We start from the raw sequence: 6,869 nt of genomic DNA, 5'->3' as shown, positions 1-6,869 counted from the left end.
TCCTTCGGGGACCGGGCGCCAGGTCCTCACATCCACCACGTCTGTTCCGAGCCCCCCCCCCCCCCGCAGAGCTCGGCCGGTGCTAAGTCTCGGGGCCCCCTCATGTGGGCGGGGGCGGCCGCCGTGCCCTGCCTCGCGCTGACAGTCAGCGGAGCACTTGGAAGAAAGGACTGCCTCGTGCGCTTGCGCCACATAGTAGGACGTCCGCTGGGTGTTTGCCGTATAGAGGACTTGAGGGGAGGGGCTGGTGTCTTCTGCAGGTGGCCCCCAGTGTAGGCCCCAGCTCCACTGCGGAGTAGTCGGAAGACAAAAGCGTACAGCCAGCCAGCCTCTGAAGTGAGGGGTTCTCCGCGGATCGCGTGCGGGAGGAGGCTTAGGGGTTTGCGGCCTGCCGCTCCCCGAACCGCCGTCTGCCGGCCGCCGGGCCGTGGGGGCCTAGAGGGCTGCGACGTGGCCTTCGGGCGGTGAGGAGAGCTGTTCAGCAGACAGCCCCCAGCCCCGGCGGCAGTAAATGAAGGCGCTTGGTAAACACCACGGCGATTACGGAGCAGATGATCAAACATCACACTGTTCGTGTGTCACGAAGTCGCCTCGGACGCTAACGGAAGCAGCGACTGTTCTGGAGCCGGCTCAGTGACCGCCAAGGTTTGCGAAGCCCTGGCCCCAGGCCGGGCAGAGTCACCAGCCGTCCTCAGGACAAGCTGTTCGTCGCCTCACCAAGGAAGGGCCTTTGCAGTTTTGGTTTCGCGGAAGCTGTAGTTGCGACTCGAGGCCCCCGGCGGCGGGGACCCCTGTGGGCGCAGGTCGCGCTCGGACTTCCCGAGGCTTGGCAAGGAGGGCGGGCTGCCGCTGGCGGGGGCCGCAGCCCGGCTTGTCCTCGGCCGCTAACTACTTCCGGGTCAGGAAGAAACTCTCTGGTTTGGGTATGTCCTCTGGTGTTTCGGACAGAAGAGCTTTCTGTCCGTTTGCTGACTCGGTGAGGCTGTCCGTCCGTCCGTGCTCGGTTGGCACTTGGCGGGACGCCCCCAGAGCGACCGCCCTTGCCCGGGTGCGGGGCTTGAGGCCACAACCGGCCTCCCCGGGCAGGCTCTGCCGCAGGACGCACCTCGCTAACATCGAGTTTCCCGCTCGTAGAGGTTAATCATGTGCTACGACACGCGCGTGTCCGCCAGGCGACACATGGCCCTTTATATCGCTGCAGGGAGAGACCGGCCGCTTGGGACAACACATATAGCGTTTCGTCGGGCCGCTGAGAAAGGGACCGCAGCGCGTTGGGGGGCACAGGGCCACCCCCCTTCTCCCAGGCTGATTCCTGGACACGACACGTGATAAATTTGCCTGCCACCTCCCAGCTTTTGTTGTTCTGGCATTCTCCAGCTAACTGGGACTTACAGCTTCAGCTGTCTTTTAGAATAACTTTTTCAGGGGCCACCTGGGTGGCTCGGTCGGTTAAGCGTCTGACTCTTGGTTTTGGCTCAGGTGCTGACCTCAGGGTCTTCAGATCGAGCCCCACGTCGAGCTCTGGGCTCAGCGGGGAGGCTGCTTGAGACTCTCTTTCTCCCTCTCCCCGTCCCTCCCCCTGCTCATGTGCTCTCTCTCTTTTTTTTTTAAAGATTTATTTATTTATTTGAGAGAAAGAGACCATGAGCGAGGGGAGGAGCAGAGGGAGAGACAAAGACAGAGAGAGAGAGAGAGAGAGACACACAGCAGACCTCCCTGCTGAGTGCAGAGCCCACCGCGGGGCCCGATCTCACTACCCTGAGATCACAACCTGCGCCGAAACCAAGAGTCGGTCGCTTAACCGGCTGCCCCACCCAGGCGCCTCAAGAATAACCTTTTCGGGGCGCCTGGGTGGCTCAGTCGTTGAGCGTCTGCCTTCTGCTCGGGTCCTGATCCCAGGGTGCTGGGATCGAGCCCCGCATCGGGCTCCCTGCTCCACGGGAAGCCTGCTCCTCCCTCTCCCCCTCCCCCTGCTTGTGATCCAGCTCTCACTGTGTCTCTCTGTCAAATAAATAAAATCTTTAAAAAAAAAATAATAATAACCTTTTCATTAAACACTTGAAGAGCATAAGAATCGTAAAACTCATTCATTCACGTATCCATGAAGCATTTCTGGCTCGGCTGCTGTAGGCTGGGAAGAGGAAGACAGTAAAGCCCAGCCCGGCCCCCAGCCTGCTAGGGGAGGCACAGAATTGCACTGAAACCGGTGACATGCACTAGACAAGGCAGCGTCTATAAGGTACCGAGCCCAGGGCCTGTCCGTGAGTGAAGGTCGGATGCCTTCCTTGACGTTCAGTGGCCAAAGACACTTTCTGGGTTCCAGGTGGGACTGTGTTTTGGCTTTATATGAGGCTTGCCAAACACTTTTTGCTGCTTTTAATTCGTTTTTCAACAGTTAGTGTGGGGAATACACTGGGGAAAGCGGATAGAGAATGGGGACGGGGAGCATGGTTGCAGTTTTAAATAGGGTGGTCCAGTGAGACGTCCCTGAAAGTGACTTGGAGCAAAGCCTGGAAGGAAGTAGAGGAGCACCCGTGGGAGGCTCCATGCTGGGGCCCGAGGTGGGGCGTGTCTGGAGGGTGCAGAGGCCCGCAGGGAGGCCAGGGTGAGGCCGGAGTGAAGGGCGCGAGGGGGGCGGGGATAAGGGCAGAGAAGGAACCGGCACGGGGTCCTGGAGGGACTTCCAGGCCATCCTCCAGCGGTTACAGCGTGTGAGGTTACCCTCTTCGTTTTCCTCCGTGTTTTTACTTTTGTCGTCCCTGACACTGAAAAGCAGGAGATTTCATTTGTGGGACAAAGTATCTTCCTTGTGTACGTGGCGGGTACACACGCGTCTGTCTCTCGTCTGTGTGGCTAGAATCACTCTGTCACTGTCGTGCTGGTGTCTGGGACATACCAAGGAGGACGTAGATAATGCCCCTGATCTCTGTGTTCCTGGCGTCTAATGCCTTCTAATTACACTGGTTAACATAAGTCTGTCTCTTAACAGTTCTTTCTATCATTAGCAGCCCCAAAATGAGGGCCCAGTGCAAGCTGTTGAGGCATACAAAGTGGATTAATAAGGGTGGCTCAGCGTTAAGCTATGCCAGAGCCGAGTCCAAATTTTATTCCGGTACGGGGATGACTTTTTCTGTGGCCTCTCTGGCTCTGGAGCTAATTTGGAGGCTGAGTAGCTCCACAGGTATTTATATGTAGTGTTTGGTATTTTTACTGGGTCCTATTCTTCTCCCTTGGATCACCTAAAATGGTTAAGAATTTTCTAGCAGGATTAAGGTTGTGATCTCTGGGGAGGGGTGGGCCATCTGCTCTCGGTTATTTTTGTGTTAGCCGCTTCCCCTTAAATGTATGTTCACAAATGAGCCACAGCCTTATCGGCTGGGGTCGAGGGAAGACGGGTCTAGGTGCTGCTCCCGAACTGGGCCTCTGAGCCATGGCTTCCCACAGACACTCAGGTAAAGCTTCCGATTCTTTATCTTCTGTCGAGCACAGTTTTGTTGGGGCAGTGGATCTGTCACTCGACTAAAAGGTACTTTTTGATGAAATGATTTTAGGCTTGTCTAGAGAGTCAGTCAGTCCTAGCTCATCTCTGCTCTGTCCTGGCTTTCTACAGAAGTGCTGTTGCAGAGACAAAAGTCAGCGTGAGGGGCTTGTTGTTGTTGTTTTGTGGTTTGGTTTTGTTTTTTTAAACTTAACGACTGTAGTTTACATTTTTCAGGACATCCTGTGAAATTGCAAGAGATTGTGCGAGGAAAGATTTTGCAGGGCTGGGGGGGGTAGCAGTTCCTTGTTATTTGTAAGATAACGAATGTTGATCTTGACTGCTTTAAGTCGAATTTAAGGTGTGTAGGCAAGGGCAGCTGAATGTGGAGCCGGAGGGAGAAAGCCCGTAACGACTCCCCACATCTTCCCCTTCCTGAGCGATGTGGTGAGTCCTGCCGCCGAGAGGCAGCTATGATCCTCTCGATGTGGCAGGTTAGGGATTGTTCTTACCAGAAAAGGGGCCAACATTTCAGAATCTCCAGACCGTCATGACCATGAGAGTCGTCTTCTTGTTTTGTAACCTGGTGTGAAGGCAGCCCTTTGGCCGTGGACGGACAGCCGCGGAACAGGGCCGAATTGACTGAAGGACAGGCCATCCTCCCCAGAAAGCCCGGCGCTCTGAAGTCACCCTGCTTGCCTGTCTCTCCTCCAAAGCCAGGAATGTCGCTCTGACTCTTTTCGCCCTCTGCCTGAATAACGGTCCCCTCTCTCAGAAACAGGCAGGCACTTTGTCCTGTCTCCCGGCTTTCAGATTACGGGACAAAGTAATTTTTGGTGGCAGTCTTTTAGAAGAGTGATTTTCGAAAACTTGCAATTGCCCATCAAAATTTATTTTATTTTATTTTTTAAAGATTTTATTTATTGACGAGAGAGAGAGCACAGAGGAAGAGGGAGAAGCAGGCTCTCCTCTGAGCAGGGAGCCTGATGTGGGGACTCTGTTCCACGGCCCCGGGATCCCGACCTGAGCCGAAGGCAGACGCTTAAACGCTTAACCACTTAACCGACCGAGCCACCCAGGCGCCCCTCCCATCAAAATCTAAATAATGAGAATACTTTGGGAAATTTCTCCTCAGGTGTTTTAAAACAGATGCACTGCAGTGCATTCCGTGCTTTAATGAATTAATATGCAATGTCTTTCTTGTCCCCAAATGTTGAAGAGCGGTCTGTCCCCCCCCCCCCCACCCACCCCCAGGAGCCATTTTACAAACCTGGTACCACATGCCTGAGATTGTGATAATCAGTCAACATACACATTCTCCGGGTGCAGGCGAACTATTCAGCTGTACCAGTTGTTCCAGTGGACCTTGAACATGTGTTAACTGGTAGAGTAACTCCCCATTTTGTTCACTAATTAAGTGACAGATTAGGGAAATACATTTAAAAGGTGACCTGTTTACAACATACCCAACCTCTGGTTTTACTTTGCACCAAATCCAGACATGATTCTTGCTTATATAAATCTGGAGACCATAACCGTGACTAAATTAGATTATTGACACCTTTTAGATGATTTTTAAAACCAGGGGCTATCATTTTGTATTGCATTAAGCTTATGGGTCTGTGAAAGCAGACGAGAGAGAAGTCCTCACAAGAAGAAGAATGCACGTTGCCCTGAAATGGGTTTTGTTATGGACTCATTAGAGGTTCAGATCATTGGATCCGGATCCATTTTTAGTGGCCGTCCCTAGACGGAGAGGACATTTCAAGGACAAGAATTTATACTTTTGTTATTGAACACTTCCAGTCTGCAAAATTATGTAGATTCGGTTCCTTTACCCTTGGCCTTGCAAGTGGAGGCCCAGGCTGGGGGTGTGGATGGGGAGGGAAGTAAGACCATTTGGCCTGTTATCATAGCCATGAAGTTCCCTTCGCCTGCCACTGCGCAGTGGCTCACACACACCCAGCAGTCTTTTGGCGGGGGGGTTAGGGATAGAAAATGACATGGTGGGGTGAGCGAGTAATCAAACCGGGTTGGGTTCTTAAAACAACCGAAAAATGGCAGTCAGAAGCTTTGGTCAAGCGTGAAACGTGAGCGCTGTGTACTTCTAATGACCACTCAACGGCCGCCAACGACTGTACCACAACTAGGGAAACTAAGAACCTGTGTTCTGGGGCTGCCTCGTTTGCCCATGAGAAAGATGGAAGGTGCTCACCTAATACGCACAACCTCAAGAAAAGCTTCGCGTCTGGACGAAGTAGGACTGCGATTAGAACCCGGCCTGGTGGAAGTTCAGCGGCACATAACTGGTTGTTGAATAATCTCTGTCCCACCCTCCTGTTGCCACATAGAATCGAAATCTGCATATCCGTGACCCAAAAAAGATTAATGGGTTTTTCTCTAAATGTACAAGCGAAGTTGCAAATAGCATTGAATCATTTCGTACATGTTCTGTTTTTAAGGGAAAAAAAACCACTTTCTGATTTTCTATGAAATTCTCTGAAAGACTCCTTTTCAGCCGTGACTCACGAACTCCGTCTCGTCGCAGCAAGTTAGGTATTTATCCCCAAATGTCTGACGACACCCCCAGGTGCCTTGGTACGTCTGCCGTACAAGTGTCCTATTCATCGGCGACGGCCTCGCTCCATGTGTTGAATGTTCTCAGGAAAGCAATATACCCTTTCTTTGGAAGCCAGTATTTATACATGGGGTGACTAACGGACTGGTATGTTGGACTTAGCAATTAACAGACTAGAAATAACCCGATTTTTCCCCCCTCTGGGTGGCAGTTCATCGTTTACACGGTACGTTATGCCACGCAGGGAAAGCACGTCGAAGAATGTTCCTTTGCCCTAATATTCACTGTTTCCTTAAATCTTCCAATTCTGAGCCTCTCGGCCATGAGGGGGGGAGATGGACATTAGCAAGAACTACGTGAGAAAATCCATATAAAAACACAAGCAAGGTTATTGAGTACAAATTGAATCTTCTCTAATGAGACGTTTCTCCGATGTGTACGTGATGACATCAAAGCCAAAACTTCTTTTTGAGATACTGAGGTTTATGTGGGCACCTCTTAGCATGTTGGATGTAGTCCAGGAATTTTCTGAAAGAGGAAGCTTACTTACTAAGTGAGGAATGATGTGTCTTTTGAAGCAGGCACGGCAAGAAAGTCAGTCTACCATCTTGGAATCAATCTCTAAAATGCGATCAGCCAGTCACATTTCCAGCCACATTTGAACCCACTACGTCTCTAAAGGACTGAGGGTCGGACATCGTGGTCCCTTAGGGTGGCAGGAGCTGTGCCCCGGATTTTAAAAACAAATATTTGTTATAAAATGCTTTGAACGAAAGAGGTTTTAGGAGCTTAGTGGTGGTGACTTACCTCCCC

Source organism: Neomonachus schauinslandi, chromosome X (assembly GCF_002201575.2).
Source record: "Neomonachus schauinslandi chromosome X, ASM220157v2, whole genome shotgun sequence".
In the NCBI taxonomy this organism is placed as follows: domain Eukaryota; kingdom Metazoa; phylum Chordata; class Mammalia; order Carnivora; family Phocidae; genus Neomonachus; species Neomonachus schauinslandi.
This window is presented reverse-complemented; position numbering follows the sequence as displayed.